Below are 17,668 nucleotides of genomic sequence, written 5' to 3' on the forward strand. Positions count from 1 at the left end.
CTCTGACTCCTAAGCCTGTGCTCTTCCCACTGAGCCAGGGGGGCTACTGGGCTGCCTCCGTGGGGACCCTGGAGGAGCAGTCTGTAGCATTTATTAAGCGCTTATTACGTGCAGAGTCGCATTTACTGAGCGCTTACTACGTGCAGAGCACTGTACTATGGGCTGGGGAGAGTACAATAATAATAATTTTGGTATTTGTTAAGCGCTTACTATGTACCAAGCACTGTTTTAAGCACTGGGGGAGATACAAGCTAATCAGGTTGTCCCATGTGCGGCTCACAGTCTTAATCCCCATTTTCCAGATGAGGTAATCGAAGAACAGAGAAGTTAAGTGACTTACCCAAAGTCACACAGCTGGTAAGTGGTGGAGCAGAGATTAGAACCCATGACCTCTGACTCCTAAACCCATGCTCTTTCCACTGAGCCTGGCTGCTTCAGTGGAAAGAGCCCGGGCTTTGGAGTCAGAGGTCATGGGTTCAAACCCCAGCTCTGCCAATTGTCAGCTGTGTGACTTTGGGCAAGTCACTTCACTTCCCTGTGCCTCAGTCACAATATAACACACCTTCTCTGCCCACGCTGAGCTTACAGTCTCAAGGGGGAGACAGACATTAATGGAAATAAATTAGAGATACGGACATAAGTGCTGTGGAGCTGGGAGGAGGGATGAATAAAGGGAGCAAGTCAGGGTGGCGCAGAAGGGAGTAGGAGAAGAGGAAAGGAGGACTTAGTCAGGGAAGGCCTCTTGGAGGAGACGGGCCTTCTGGTGGATACGAGGAGGGAGCGCGTTCCAGGCCAGTGGCAGGATGTGGGAGAGAAGTCAGCAGCAAGATAGATGAGATGGAGGTACAGCGAGAAGGTTAAAGGAATGAAGTGTGCAGGCTGGGTTGTGTGTGGTCTGGGAACAGGAGCCCGCTCTGCTCGGGAATCATTCCTAGCTGTGGAAAATCTTTCCAGGCTAAGGAAACCGGGTGGCGTGGGCACACCAGAAAACCCAAAGTCCAAACCACAGGCCGATTCTGAGCTGCAGGGAGGCACTCTGACGTGGCCCTGGTCCCAGAGGCGGTATCGGACAAGGGCAGAGGACCCCTGGAAGACCCCCAAAGCAACACACAGAGGGGAACCTGCCCCATCCCCCTGTTTGCCCTGAGGTGTGGAGGACTGGAGGAGCCCAAGCGACCCAACCTACCGGGCAGGCTTGCACTGTTGCAAGCTCAGTGGAAAGAGCCAGGCTTGGGAGCCTCTATTTCTTTTATTTTGTTAATATGTTTTGTTTTGTTCTCCCCCTTCTAGACTGTGAGCCCGCTGCTGGGTAGGGACCGTCTCTCTGTGTTGCCGACTTGTATTTCCCAAGCGCTTAGTACAGTGCTCTGCACACAGTAAGCGCTCAATAAATACAACTGAATGAATAATCCCGGCTCCACCACTTATCAGCTGTGTGACTCTGGGAAAGTCACTTAACTTCCCAGCGCTTAGAACAGTGCTTTGACAATAGTAAGTGCTTAACAAATGCCATCATTATTATTATTATTATTATTCTCTGGGCCTCAGTTACCTCATCTGTAAAATGGGGATTAAGACTGTGAGCCCCACATGGGACAACCTGATCACCCTGTATCCCCCCCAGTGCTTAGAACAGTGCTTTGCACATAATAAGCACTTAAATGCCATCATTATTATTATTATTATTATTATTATTATTGGAAGATCTGCCTGGAATGCCCTCCCTCTGCCCATCCTCCAAGCTAGCTCTCTTCCTCCCTTCAAGGCCTTACTGAGAGCTCACCTCCTCCAGGAGGCCTTCCCAGACTGAGCCCCTTCCTTCCTCTCCCCCTCGTCCCCCTCTCCATCCCCCCCATCTTACCTCCTTCCCTTCCCCACAGCACCTGTATATATGTATATATGTTTGTACATATTTATTACTCTATTTATTTATTTATTTTACTTGTACATATCTATTCTATTTATTTTATTTTGTTGGTATGTTTGGTTTTATTCTCTGTCTCCCCCTTTTAGACTGTGAGCCCACTGTTGGGTAGGGACCGTCTCTATATGTTGCCAACTTGTACTTCCCAAGTGCTTAGTACAGTGCTCTGCACACAGTAAGCGCTCCATAAATACGATTGATTGATTAATTCCTGCATCTCCAGCAATATATAGAGGGTGGCCACGGGCTAGCCCCCCGCATCCTTAGCTTCACAGGTCTCTCCCCCGTTATAAATGTAGCCAACGTGTCTCTCTCCCTGTCCGGCCTGCCACAGGCCGGCCCCAGCTCAGCCTGGCACTGCCCCAGCCTCTCGCCTACGGCCCTGCCGAGAAGACCGAGAAACTGAGGAGAACTGGGACAAGGTCACAATAGACTGGGGCTGCGGAGGCAGGGCTGCCGTCTGGATTTTGACGTCCTGTCCACCCACTTCAGAGACAAGAATCGTCGGTCCCCTTCCTCCCTCCCTCCTCGGTTATCCTCGGCAGCTGCAGGTACCCTTGGCTGGTGGGGGACCCTCAAATAGCTCCTGAGCCCCACTGACCAGAATACCACCACAATTATTGATGAGAATAATACCACAATTAATAATAATAATGGCATTTATTAAGCACTTACTATGTGCGAAGCACTGTTCTAAGCGCTGGGGAGGTTACAAGCTGATCAGGTTGTCCCACACGGGACTCACAGTCTTCATCCCCATTTTACAAATGAAGTACCTGAGACCCAGAGAAGTTAAGTGACCTGCCCACAGCTGACAAGTGGTGGAGCCGGAATTTGAACCCATGACCTCTGACTCCAAAGCCCGGGCTCTTTCCACTGAACCACACTGCTTACTACTATTAGAGTGGGTAGGATAAGTATCAAGCCTGGGCTCTTTCCACTGGGCCACACTACTTCTCAGAGACCTAGAGAAGCAACGTGGCTCAGTGGAAAGAGCCCAGGCTGGGAGTCGGAGGTCATGGGATCTAATCCCGACTCCGCCACATGTCTGCTGTGTGACCTTGGGCAAGTCACCTAACTTCTCTTAGTACAGTGCTCTGCACATAGTAAGCGCTCAATAAATACGATTGATTGATTGATTGATTCTCTGAGTTACCTCATCTGCAAAATGGGGATGCAGACCGTGAGCCCCATGTGGGACAACCTGATCACCTTGTATCCCCCCCCAAGGCTTAGAACAGTGCTTCACACATAGTAAGCACTTAACAAATGCCATCATTAGTATTATTATCTGGTCCAAGGATCTCAAAGCTCTCCACAGGCTGACTCCTCCCTCTCCACCCTTCCTGGTCCAACTGTAAAATGGGGATAAGATACATCCAAAATAAGCCAAGAAGTGGTCGGTCTATCCTTAGAAGCAGCAAGCAGCAGGGCCTGGGGGAATGAGCACAGGACTGAATCTAGACTGTGAGCCTGTTGTTGGGTAGGGACTGTCTCTATATGTTGCCAACTTGTACTTCCCAAGCGCTTAGTACAGTGCTCTGCACACAGTAAGCGCTCAATAAATACGATTGAATGAATGAATGAATCATGAGGCCTGGATTCTAATCCCAGCTCTGCCACTTACCTTCTGTGAGACCTTAGGCAAGTCACTTCACTTCTCTGGGCCTCAGTTTCCTGATCTCTAAAAATGGGGCTGAGATACCTTTTCACCCTCCCCTCTTCAACTGAGAGCCCCAGATGGGACAGAGACTGAGTCTGATCGGCTTTATTGTGCATCTACCGCTGAGCTAAATACAGGGTTTGGCACGTAGTAAGCGCTGATCAAATACCACTCATTATTACTATTATAGTGGGTAGGTTAAGTATTACAGCGTGGCTCAGTGGAACAAGCCTGGGCTTTGGAGTCAGAGGTCAGAGGTTCAAATCCCGGCTCCACCAACTGTCAGCTGTGTGACTTTGGGCAAGTCACTTCACTTCTCAGTGCCTCAGTTCCCTCATCTGTAAAATGGGGATTAAAACCGTGAGCCCCCCGGGGGACAACCTGATCACCTTGTAACCTCCCAGCACTTAGAACAGTGCTTTGCACATAGTAAGCACTTAACAAATACCATCATTAGTATTATTATTATTATTATTAAGACTTCAGAATTCAGGTCCTTCTGACTCCCTGGAAAGGGGTCTTTCCACTGGGTCACACTACTTCATTCAATCATACTTATTGAGTGCTTACTGTGTGCAGAGCACTGTACTAAGCGCTTGGGAAGTACAAGTTGGTAACATATAGTGACGGCCCCTACCCAACAACGGGCTACTTCTCAGGGACCTGACAAGTTCTGCCACTTGTCTACTATATGACCTTGGGCAAGTCACTTCACTTCCTCTGTGGCTCAGTTTCCTCATCTGTAAAATGAAGATTCAATACCTTTTCTCCCTCTGATTTGGCCTGCGAGTCTCATACAGGACAAGAACTTTGCCCAACCTTTTTAATTTGTACGTACCCAGCCTCAGAACATGACCTTTGGCAAGTCATTTAACTTCTCTGTGCCTCAGTTACCTCATCTGAAGGATGGGGACCGTGTCCAAACTGATTACCTTGTATCTACTCCAGGCAGTGCCTGGCACATAGTAAGCGCTTAAATAATATAAAAAGTGTACACATAGTAGGACCTTATCAGATATAATCATCATCATCTTCATTATTCATGTATTCATTCAATCGTATTTATTGAGCGCTTACGTGCAAAGCACTGTACTAAGCATTTGGGAGAGTACGATATAGCAATAAACAGACCCATTTCTCCGCCCAGTCTAACAGTAGTGATAATAATAATAAATAATAATGATGGCATTTATTAAGCGCTTACTATGTGCAAAGCACTGTTCTAAGTGCTGGGGAGGTTACAAGGTGATCAGGTTGTCCCATGTGGGGCTCACAGTCTTCATCCCCATTTTCCAGATGAGGGAACTGAGGCCCAGAGAAGTGAAGTGACTTGTCCAAAGTCACACAGCAGACAAGTGGTGGAGCGGGATTTGAACCCATGACCTCTGACTCCAAAGCCCAGGCTGTTTTCCACTGAGCCACGCTGCTTCTCCATTCATTCAATCGTATTTATTGATCGCTTACTGTGTGCAGAGCACTGTACTATCAATCAATCAATCATATTTATTGAGCGCTTACTGTGTGCAGAGCACCGTACTAAGTGCTTGGGAAGTCCAAGTTGGCAACATATAGAGACGGTCCCTACCCAACAGTGGGCTCACAGTCTAGAAGGGGGAGACAGAGAACAAAACAAAACATATTAACAAAATAAAATAAGTAGAATAAATATGTACAAGTAAAATAAATAGAGTAATAAATACGTACAAACATATATACATATATACAGGTGTTGTGGGGAAGGGAAGGAGGTAAGGCGGGGGGGATGGAGAGGAGGTGGGGGAGAGGAAGGAGGTGATTCTCTAGTGATATCTAGCGATATCTTCTATCTAGAGATAGTGGTATCTTTCAGCAGTGAAAGACTTCCATTAGAAAAATCCCAGAACCTCTCTCCCTCTTCAATTCCTATGCTCAGGAGCATTAGAAAAATCCTAGAACCTCTCTCCTTCTTCAATTCCTATGCTCAGAAGCATTAGAAAAATCCTAGAACCTCTCTCCCTCTTCAATTGCTATGCTCAGGAGCATTAGAAAATTCCTAGAACCTCTCTCTCTCTTCAATTCCTATGCTCAGGAGCATTAGAAAAATCCTAGTACCTCTCTCCCTCTTCAACTGCTATGCTCAGGAGCATTAGAAAAATCCTAGTACCTCTCTCCCTCTTCAATTCCTATGCTCAGGAGCATTAGAAAAATCCTAGTACCTCTCTCCCTCTTCAATTCCTATGCTCAGGAGCATTAGAAAAATCCTAGAACCTCTCTCCCTCTTCAATTCCTGTGCTCAGGAGCATTAGAAAAATCCTAGAACCTCTCTCCCTCTTCAAATGCTATGCTCAGGAGCATTAGAAAAATCCTAGTACCTCTCTCCCTCTTCAATTCCTATGCTCAGGAGCATTCGGAATATCCTAGAACCTCTCTCCCTCTTCAATTCCTATGCTCAGGAGCATTAGAAAAATCCTAGAACCTCTCTCCCTCTTCAATTCCTATGCTCAGGAGCATTAGAAAAATCCTAGAACCTCTCTCCCTCTTCAATTCCTATGCTCAGGAGCATTAGAAAAATCCTAGAACCTCTCTCCCTCTTCAATTCCTATGCTCAGGAGAGAAGGGACGGGGCTGGAGGGTCATTTAGGGGTTGAACCTTGAATCCCAAAGTCCCGGGGCAAGGGAGGAAGAGGAGGCTGAAGGCGGCTCAAAGAAATCTCCTCCTTTTCCAAGTCCTTCCTAGGGAAGGTGGAGTGGGTAGGGGAAAACTCCCTCCAGACCCGACCATCCATCCTAAATCACAAAGACCCTTCAGATCCCGTAACAGAACCTGACTAAGCAGTCAATCAACGTTGATTGGCAACTGACGGTATTTATGGAGCGCTTTCTGTGTGCGGAGCAATGTTCCAAGCGCTTGGGAGAGTCTAAGAGTTGACAGACCTGTTCCCTGCCCGCAGTCCAGGCTGTGAGAGGAGGACGAGGATTGTGGAGACAGAGGGAGATGCCCTAGTTTTCAATGAATGGATTCATGCTTAGGTTTAACTCTGCCAGCCGGGGCCGGAGCCTCTCCCTCCAAGCTGAGGTGGGAAAAACAAGCTTCCCATTCAGCCACGTGAACAGAACAGGGAGTGGAGGGGGGTTGGGGGTGTGCAGGCAAGTTAGCATCCCGGTGAGGGATCCAGCAGGGAGTTGTCCCTGCCCTCCACTCAAAACACACACATACACGCAGGCCCAGCTATATATAATTACGTCTGACTTAAAGCCTCCTTAGTACCTGAGGCGTCTGAAGGCACAAAGCGCTGCCTATAAACGGCGGAGGCCCAAACGCAGGGCTTCAATCAATGAACAGAGGGGGTCACACAGAGGTGTGTGCTACAGGGCCTACTGGAGACCCACTGGGGAATACATACTAACAGAGGCTCCATCAGCAGTACAGAGAGGCATTCCAATTAACGGTATTTCTTGAGCGCTTATTGTGCGCCGGGGACTGTACTAGGTGCTTGGGAGAGAACGATACTGTAGAGCTAGCAAGTGGGTTCTCTGCCCACAGGGGTTTAGTCTTCTTTCCAGAAGGGGCGGGGGGGGGGGGGGAATAATAATAATAATAATTATGGTATTTAAGTGCTTACTATGTGCCAGCCACCGTACTAAGCGCTGGGGTGGATTGGGCTAATCGGGTTGGACACAGTCCCTGTCCCACACGGGGCTCACAGTCTCAATCCCCGTTTTACAGATAATAATAATGATGGCATTTGTTAACCGCTTACTCTATGTGAAGCACTGTTCTAAGCGCTGGGTGGGGGGGATACAAGGTGATCAGGTTGTCCCACGTGGGGCTCACAGTCTTAATCCCCATTTTACAGATGAGGGAACTGAGGCACAGAGAAGCGAAGTGACTTGCCCAATGTCACACAGCTGACAAGTGGAGGAGCCGGGATTAGAACCCAAGACCTCTAGGTTCCCAAGCCCGTGCTCTTTAATAATAATAATGATGGTATTTGTTAAGCGCTTACTATGTGCAAAGCACTGTTCTAAGCACTGGGGAGACTACAAGGTGATCAGGTTGTCCCACGGGGGGCTCACAGTCAATCCCCATTTTCCAGATGAGGTAACTGAGGCCCAGAGAAGTGAAGTGACTTGCCCAAAGTCACACAGCTGACAGTTGGCAGAGCCGGGATTTGAACCCATGACCTCTGACTCCAAAGCCCAGGCTCTTTCCACTGCTGCTTCTCGTGGCTCTCGTTCCTTCACAGGGATTAAGACTGAGAGCCCCCCACGGGATAACCTGATCACCTTGTAACCTCCCCAGTGCTTAGAACAGAGCTTTGCACATAGTAAGCGCTTAATAAAATGCTATCATTATTATTATTAAATCCAAGTGGAAGGGCAACACAGAGCCGAGGAAGCTAAGAGGTCAACATCAGGCAGAGAAGCAGCGGGGCTCAGTGGAAAGAGCCTGGGCTTTGGAGTCAGAGGTCATGGGTTCGAATCCCAGCTCCACCGCATGTCTGCTGTGTGACCTTGGGCAAGTCACTTCACTTCGCTGAGCCTCAGTTACCTCATCTGTAAAATGGGGAATAAGACTGTGAGCCCCACGTGGGACAACTTGATCACCTTGTAATCCCCCCCAGCGCTTAGAACAGTGCTCTGCACATAGTAAGCGCTTAACAAATGCTATTATTATTATTATTATTATTATTATTTTATTATTATTATTAGATCCTCGGCACTTCCCAACAGTCCCATCTTTGCAGCTTTCCCTCAGGCCAACTTGGGAGAGTCCCTCCACTGTGACCCCACGGTGAACTCTTACCACCCAAGTCAGGGAAGGACTGACTCCCAAAGATATGATAATGCTCCTTTGAAAGGGAGTGAAGGGTTCATTCATTCATTCAATCGTATTTATTGAGCACTTACTGTGTGCAGAGCACTGTACTAAACGCTTGGGAAGTACAAGTCGGCAACATAGAGTGACAGTCCCTCCCCAATAACGGGCTCACAGTCTTAGAAGAGGGAGACGGACAACAAAACAAAACCTAGAGACAGGTGTCAAAATCGTCAGAACAGAGAAACAGCGTGGCTCAGTGGAAAGAGCCCGGGCTTTGGAGTCGGAAGTCATGGGTTCAAATCCCGATTCCGCCACTTGTCAGCTGTGTGACTTTGGGCAAGTCACTTCACTTCTCTGGGCCTCAGTGACCTCATCTGTGAAATGGGGATGAAGACTGTGAGCCCCCCGTGGGACAACCTGATCACCTTGTAACCTCCCCAGCGCTTAGAACAGTGCTTTGCACATAGTAAGCGCTTAATAAATGCCATCATCATCATCATATACAGGTGCTGTGGGGAAGGGAAGGAGGTAAGATGGGGGGGATGGAGAGGGGGACGAGGGGGAGAGGAAGGAGGGGGCTCAGTTTGGGAAGGCCTCCCCCCCTTACCTCCTTCCCTTCCTCACAACACCTGTATATATGCATATATGTTTGTACGTATTTATTACTCTATTTATTTTACTTGTACATATTTATTCTACTTATTTTATTTTTTTAGTATGTTTGGTTTTGTTCTCTGTCTCCCCCTTCTAGACTGTGAGCCCACTGTTGGGTAGGGACCGCCTCTATACGTTGCCAACTTGGACTTCCCAAGCGCTTAGTACAGTGCTCTGCACACAGTAAGCGCTCAATACGATTGAATGAATGAATCTCCCCCTCCCCATCCCTGCCCTACCTCCTTCCCCTCCCCACAGCACTTGTCTATATGTTTGTACAGATTTATTACTCTATTTTACTTGTACATATTTACTATTCTATTTATTTTATTCAGTTAATATGTTCTGTTTTGTTGTCTGTCTCCCCCTTCTAGACTGTGAGCCCACTGTTAGGTAGGGACTGGCTCTATATGTTGCCAACTTGGACTTCCCAAGCACTTAGTACAGTGCTCCACACACAGTAAGCGCTCAATAAATACGATTGAATGAATGAATCTCCCCCTCCCCATCCCCGCCCTACCTCCTTCCCCTCCCCACAGCACCTGTATATATGTTTGTACAGATTTATTACTCTATTTATTTTACTCGTACATAGTTACTATTCTATTTATTTTATTTTGTTAATATGTTCTGTTTTGTTGTCCGTCTCCCCCTTCTAGACTGTGAGCCCACTGTTGGGTAGGGACCGTCTCTATATATTGCCAACTTGGACTTCCCAAGCGCTTAGTACAGTGCTCCGCACACAGTAAGCGCTCAATAAATACGATTGATTGATTGCTTGATTGAGCCCGCTGTTGGGTAGGGACCGTCTCTATATGTTGCCAACTTGGACTTCCCAAGCGCTTAGTACAGTGCTCTGTACACAGTAAGCGCTCAATAAATACGATTGAATGAATGAACGAAATTATCTTCTACCCACCCCAGCGCTCAGTGAAGCACGTCACATAGTAAACACTTAAATACCATTATTAATCAATGATATTTATTGAGCCCGAAGCAGCGTGGCTCAGGGTAAAGAGCCCGGGCTTTGGAGTCAGAGGTCATGGGTTCAAATCCCGGCTCCGCCACTTGTTGGCTGTGGGACTTTGGGCAAATCACTTCTCTGGGCCTCAGTTCCCTCATCTGGAAAATGGGGATTAAGACTGTGAGCCCCCCGTGGGACAACCTGAATACCTTGCAACCTCCTCCCCAGTGTTTAGAACAGTGCTTTGCACATAGTAAGCGCTTAATAAATGCCATCATTATTATTATTACAAACCACCACCATCATTATTATTATCATTATTATTATTATTTTGTTTTGTTGGTATGTTTGGTCTTGTTCTCTGTCTCCCCCTTTTAGACTGTGAGCCCACTGTTGGGTAGGGACTGTCTCTATGTGTTGCCAATTTGTATTTCCCAAGCGCTTAGTACAATGCTCTGCACATAGCAAGCACTCAATAAATACGATTGATGATGATGATGATGATGATGATTACAAAGCACTTGGGAGAGAACAATAAAACGATTAGCGGAAACGTTCCCGCCCCAAACGAGTTTACAGTCTAGAAGACAATTGTTATTGTTATTATAATTTTGTTATTATTTTGAGTAAGGAGCATTCACTTACGGAAACCAAGTCACCGAGTCTTGCAGGAAAATCCTGAATGAAGGGAAAAGCCGCAGGGTGTGGGAGGCAAAACACTCAGCTATGGGATCTACCAGATTCCCAAAGGCAGAGCGAGGGGGTGAATTGTCAGCTGTGTGACTTTGGGCAAGTCACTTAACTTCTCTGTGCCTCAGTTACCTCATCTGGAAAATGGGGATTAAATCTGTGAACCCCACGAGGGACAACCTGATCACCTTGTAACCTCCCCAGCGCTTAGAACAGTGCTTTGCACATAGTAAGCGCTTAATAAATGCCATTATTATTATTATTATTGCCAGCCTTTTCGGTCGACCGTATTTACTGAGCGCCTAACTGTGCGCAGAGGCCTGTACTAAACGCCAACTCGTCTACACAACTCCTGAGCCACACCTTGGAACCACCAGGCTGGAGTTGGGGCGAGTTTTCCACCTATGACCTGCCTGAAGCGGAAAGCCCGGACCCAGGAAAACCAGGGAAGCTGAGCGGCTCAGTGGAAAGAGCCCGGGCTTGGGAGTCAGAGGTCATGGGTTCGAATCCCGGCCCCGCCACTTGTCAGCGGTGTGACTTTGGGCAAGTCACTTCACTTCTCTGGGCCTCAGTTACCTCATCTGGAAAATGGGGATGAAGATTGTGAGCCCCATGTGGGACAACCTGATCACCTTGTAACCTCCCCAGCGCTTAGAACAGTGCTTTGCACATGGTAAGCACGTTAACAAATACCATTGTTATTATTCTCTGAGCCTCAGTTATCTCATCTGTAAAATGGGGATTAAGATTGTGAGCCCCAGGTGGGACACCCTGATCACCTTGTAACCTCCCCAGAGCTTAGAGCAGTGCTTTGCACATAGTAAGCGCTTAACAAATACCATTATTATCATTATTCTCTGAGCCTCAGTTACCTCATCTGTAAAATGGGGATTAAGATTGTGAGCCCCATGTGGGACAACCTGATCACCTTGTAACCTCCCCAGAGCTTAGAGCAGTGCTTTGCACATAGTAAGCGCTTAACAAATACCATTATTATCATTATTCTCTGAGCCTCAGTTACCTCATCTGTAAAATGGGGATTAAGATTGTGAGCCCCATGTGGGACAACCTGATCACCTTGTAACCTCCCCAGCGCTTAGAACAGTGCTTTGCGCATAGTAAGCACTTAACAAATACCATTATTATCATTATTCTCTGAGCCTCAGTTACCTCATCTGTAAAATGGGGATTAAGATTGTGAGCCCCAGGTGGGACAACCTGATCACCTTGTAACCTCCCCAGAGCTTAGAACAGTGCTTTGCACATAGTAAGCGCTTAACAAATACCATTATTCTCTGAGCCTCAGTTACCTCATCTGTAAAATAGGGATAAAGACTGTGAGCCCCATGTGGGACAACCAGATCACCTTGTAACCCCCCCAGCGCTTAGAACACTGCTTTGCAACATAGTAAGCGTTCAACAAATACCGTTATTATTATTCTCTGAGCCTCAGTTACCTCATCTGTAAAATAGGGATGAAGACTGTGAGCCCCAGGTGGGACAACCTGATCACCTTGTAACCTCCCCAGCGCTTAGAACAGTGCTTTGCAACATAGTAAGCGTTCAACAAATACCGTTCTTATTATTCTCTGAGCCTCAGTTACCTCATCTGTAAAATAGGGATAAAGACCGTGAGCCCCATGTGGGACAACCTGATGACCCTGAATCCACCCCTGCGCTTAGAACAGTGCTTGGCACATAGTAAGCGCTCAACAAATACCATCATCATCAAAACCCGGCCTCCTGTGGCTCCGTCCAAGGGCGAAACGGCCAAGTTTCCTACCCTCTGCCACCCGGCTGCATTTCAAAAATAATACGAGAAATATGCGAAGATCCGTTCCAAGTTATTCCTGGCTCCTTCCCTATACGGCCTAATGTAAATTACTGCTCTGGAATCGCCGGCCTAGGATTAGCGGGGATTAGGAGGGGTTGGGGGGCGTCTACGGGAGGGAGGGAGGAGAAGCAGCGTGGCCCAGTGGAAAGAGCCCGGCCTTGAGAGTCAGAGGTCATGAGTTCGAATCCGGACTCAGCCACTTGTCAGGTGTGTGACCTCGGGCAATCAATCAATCGTATTTATTGAGCACTTACTGTGTGCAGAGCGCTGTATTAAGCACTTGGGAAGTACAAATTGGCGACATACAGAGACGGCCCCTACCCAACAGTCGGCTCACAGTCTAGAAACCACTGCAGCGTGGCTCAGTGGAAAGAACCCGGGCTTTGGAGTCAGGGGCCATGGGTTCGAATCCTGCCTCTGCCAATTGTCAGCTGTGTGACTTTGCAAGTCACTTCACTTCTCTGGGCCTCAGTTCCCTCATCTGGAAAACGGGGACTAAGATTGTGAGCCCCATGTGGGACAACCTGATCACCTTGTACTTTCCCTAGCGCTTAGAACAGTGCTTTGGATATAGTAAGCGCTTAACAAATACCATTATTATCATTATTCTCTGAGCCTCAGTTACCTCATCTGTAAAATGGGGATTAAGACTGTGAGCCCCATGTGGGACAACCTGATCACCTTGTAATCTCCCCAGCGCTTAGAACAGTGCTTTGCACATAGTAAGCGCTTAACAAATACCATTATTATTCTCTAAGCCTGTTACCTCATCTGGAAAATGGGGATTAAGATTGGGAGACCCCCGTGGGACAACCTCATCTCCTTGTAACCTCCTCAGTGCTTAGAACAGTGCTTTACACATAGTAAGCGCTTAATAAATGCCATTATTATTATCATTATTCTCTGTGCCTCGGTGTCCTCACCTGTAAAATGGGGATTAAGATTGAGGGCCCCACTTGGGACAACCTCATCACCTGTACCCCCCAAGCGCTTAATACAGTGCTTCGCACATAGTAAGCGCTTAACAAATACCATCATCATTGTTATTATTATCCCTGCGGCTGGGTTCCCTCCCTCCCGGCCCCCGCATGATAATAATCGTGCTATCTTCTAGGCGCTTACTATGCACCAGACACTGTACTGGGCGCTGGGGTGGATCCCGAGCCAACGGGGCTGGGCAGGATTCCGGCCGCGGCGGCTCTCCGAGGCCGGAGCAGGAGGTATCGTTCAATCAGTCGTATTTATTGGATGCCTGCCGGGTGCGGAGCACTGCACTAAGCGCTACAATGCGTTCCCCGCCCACACCACCAGCTTTCCGGATTACAACCAACAGCTGGGGCTGGGAGCCGCTACGCCTGCCTTTTCACACACACACACACACACACACACACCCTCACACACACACACAAACACACTCTCACACCCTCACACACACACACACTCACCCTCACCAACACTCTCACCCTCATATACACACGCACACTCTCACTCACCCTCACACACACACACACTCTCACCCTCACACACACTCACCCTCACCAACACACTTACTCACACACCCTCAACAACACACTCTCTCACCCTTACCAACACTCTCACTCACAAACACACTCACCCTCACAAACACTCACCCTCACACACACTCACATTCACACACACACTCACTCATTCACTCACCCTCACCCACACACTCTCACTCACCCTCACACACACAAACACACTCTCACCCTCTCTCACACACACACACACTCACTCATTCACCCAAACACACTCTCACTCACATTCTCACACACACTCATTCATTCAATCGTATTTATTGAGCGCTTACTGTGCGCAGAGCACTGGACTAAGCGCTTGGGAAGTACAATTCGGCAACAGATAGAGACAATCCCACAAACACACTGATACGCACAGTCACTCTCTCTTTTCCTCCCTCTCCCCCTTAGTAATAACGATGACATTTTCCAGGCACTGTACAAAGCGCTCTGGTGGATCCAAGCGAACGCGGTTCTGCTCCCTCTCCCCCTTTGGGCGGTGCCGCCCTCTGTCCTAAGCGCTCTGCCCCGGGGAGGCGTCCAATAAATGGCACCGCTTACCGAACTGGGTGCGGGGGGCAGCTGGGCCTTTAGGAGGGGAGCCGGGCTGGTGGCCCAAAGGTGTTCCCGGGCCAGGGATGAATTTTGGGGGGAGGGAGGTCTCCCCTCAGCTGCCTCCCTGCACCCCCCTTCCCTTCAACCTCCCAAAGACCGGTCCTGGGGGGTCGGGGGCTCTCTGTACCAAGCGCTTAGTACAGTGCTCTGCACACGGTAAGCTCTCAATAAATACCATTGAATGAATCACCTGTCTACTTGTTTTGTCGCCTGTCTCCCCCCTTCTAGATTGTGAACCCGTTGTTGGGTAGGGATCGTCTATCTGTTGTCCATTTGTCCTCTCCCAAGCGCTTAGTACAGTGCTCTGCACACGGTAAGCACTCGATAAATCCAATTGAAGGAATCACCTGTCCACTTGTTTTGTCGCCTGTCTCCCCCCTTCTAGAATGTGAGCCCGTTGTTGGGTAGGGATCGTCTATCTGTTGCCCATTTGTCCTCTCCCAAGCACTTAGTACAGTGCTCCGCACACAGTAAGCGCTCAATAAATACCATTGAATGAATCACCTGTCTACTTGTTTTGTCGCCTGTCTCCCCCCTTCTAGACTGGGAGCCCGTTGTTGGGTAGGGACCGTCTCTATGTGTTGCCCATTTGTCCTCTCCCAAGCGCTTAGTCCAGTGCTCTGCACACGGTAAGCGCTCAATAAATCCGATTGAAGGAATCACCTGTCTACTTGTTTTGTCGCCCGTCTCCCCCCTTCTAGATTGTAAGGCCGTTGTTGGGCAGGGACCGTCTATGTGTTGCCCATTTGTCCTCTCCCAAGCGCTTAGTACAGTGCTCGGCACACGGTAAGCGCTCAATAAATCCGACTGAAGGCACGAACGTGTCCATCTGTCCGTCCCCTGGCGCCCTCTCCAAGAGGAGGGGGAGGAGGAGGCCGCTCCCAGCTAGGACAAAAGCCCCCACGGCTGCACAAACACAACGGCGACCACACCCCACCGCCCTGGGGGGGCCCTGGGGGGGCCAGAAGGGACCCCAAAACGGCCCGGGGGGCGACGGCCACTGACCTGCGGCCGACTCATGGGCGTGTCCGCACCGCGGGATCCAGGCTTCCGAGGCTCCCAGGGCCAGGAGAGGGCTGGGGGAGACACCCCCGGGGCGGGGGCCGCTGGCGGGGGGGCCCTTCCCCGGCCCGGATGATCACCGGGGGATGGATGGCCACGGGATGGATGGCCGGAGGATGGATGGCCAGGGGATGGATGGTCAGGGGATGGATGGTCAGGGGATGAATAGCCAGGGGATGGATGGCCAGGGGATGGATAGTCAGGGGATGGATGGCCGGAGGATGGCCAGGGGATGGATGGCCAGGGGATGGATAGTCAGGGGATGGATAGTCAGGGGATGGATGGCCAGTGGATGGCCGGAGGATGGCCAGGGGATGGATAGCCAGTGGATGGATGGCCGGAGGATGGACAGGGGATGGATGGCCAGAGGATGAATAGCCAGGGGGTGAAAAGCCAGGGGATGGATGGCCAGGGGGTGGATAGCCAGGGGGTGGATGGCCAGGGGATGAATAGCCAGAGGGTGAATAGCCAGGGGGTGGATGGCCAGGGGATGGCTGACCAGTGGCTGGCCAGGGGATGGGTGTCTGGGCGGAGGATGGCCGACCCCTCCACCAGCGCTTGTCCCGGGGCGCGCAGACCGCTCCCGGGGATGATGTGTCCCGGCCGGGCCGCGATCCCAGGCGACAAACCCCCGCCCAGGGGATGAAGGACGAGGAGAAGAAGGAGAAGGAGGCCCGGACTCCGGGAGGCTCCGGCTCCTGCGGCTCCGGCTGCTGCTGCTGCTGCTGCTGTCACTGCCACCGCCTCTTCTTCCTCCTCCTCCCTCCACCAAGGCTCCTCCTTCTCCTCCTCCCACTGCCTCCTCCCCCACTTAACACTGCTCCTCCTCCTCCTTTTCCCATTCGTTCATTCATTCAATCGTATTTATTGAGCGCTTACTGTGTGCAGAGCACTGTACTAAGCGTTTGGGAAGCACAAGCTGGCAACAGATGGAGACGGTCCCTACCCAACGACGGGCTCACGGTCTAGAAGCGGGGAGACAGACAACAAAACAAAACAAGTAGACAGGGGTCAATACCATCAAAATAGATAATAATAATGATGGCATTTATTAAGCACTTACTATGTGCAAAACACTCTTCTAAACGCTGGGGAGCTTACAAGGTGATCAGGTTGTCCCACGGGGGGCTCACACTCTTAATCCCCATTTTACAGCCTCAGAGGTAACAGCCTCAGAGAAGTGAAGAGACTTGCCCAAAGTCACACAGCTGACAACAATAATAATAATGGCATTTTTTGTTAAGCGCTTACTATGTGCAAAGCACTGTTCTAAGCGCTGGGGGGATACAAGGTGATCAGGTTGCCCCACATGGGGCTCACAGTCTTAATCCCCATTTTACAGATGAGGTAACGGAGGCTCAGAGAAGTTAAGTGACTTGCCCTAGGTCACACAGCAGACATGTGGCGGAGGCAGAATTCGAACCCATGAACTCTGCCTCCAAAGCCCGTGCTCTTTCCACTGAGCCATGCTGCTTCTCAAGTGGCGGAGCGGGATTTGAACCCATGACCTCTGACTCCCAAGCCCGGGCTCTTTCCACTGAGCCACGCTGCTTCTCTAGTCCATAATAATAATAATAATTGTGGTCTTTCTTTAGTGCTTACTATGTGCCAGGCAAGATAATCAGGTTGGACATGCTCCATGTCCCTCTTGGGGCTCACCATCATCATCATCATCAATCGTATTTATTGAGCGCTTACTGTGTGCAGAGCACTGTACTAAGCGCTTGGGAAGTACAAGTTGGCAACATATCTTGATCCCCATTTTACAGATGAGGAGACTGAGGCGCAGAGAAGTGAAGCAACTTGCCCAAGGTCACACAACAGACATGGGGCAGAGCGGGGATTAGAACCCACGACTCTCAGGCCCATGCTCTTTCCCCCAGGCCATGCTGCTTCTCTAATAATTATGGTACTCGCTAAGCGCTT

General features: G+C 49.5%; 1 protein-coding gene across 11 annotated transcripts in view; it reads right to left on the reverse strand.

The window, feature by feature from the left end:
• Positions 1 to 15,865, reverse strand: part of EPB41L1 (erythrocyte membrane protein band 4.1 like 1) — a 135,644-nt gene extending 119,779 nt beyond the window's left edge. For all 11 annotated transcript variants that reach the window (XM_038750408.1, XM_038750406.1, XM_038750403.1 and 8 more), the window contains exon 1: positions 15,686 to 15,865. The gene's annotated coding sequence lies outside the window, so the exon portion shown is untranslated. The remainder of the gene's footprint in view (positions 1 to 15,685) is intronic.
• Positions 15,866 to 17,668: the final 1,803 nt, after the last annotated feature.

The sequence above is a fragment of the Tachyglossus aculeatus genome, chromosome 8 (genome assembly GCF_015852505.1).
Source record: "Tachyglossus aculeatus isolate mTacAcu1 chromosome 8, mTacAcu1.pri, whole genome shotgun sequence".
Classification (NCBI taxonomy): domain Eukaryota; kingdom Metazoa; phylum Chordata; class Mammalia; order Monotremata; family Tachyglossidae; genus Tachyglossus; species Tachyglossus aculeatus.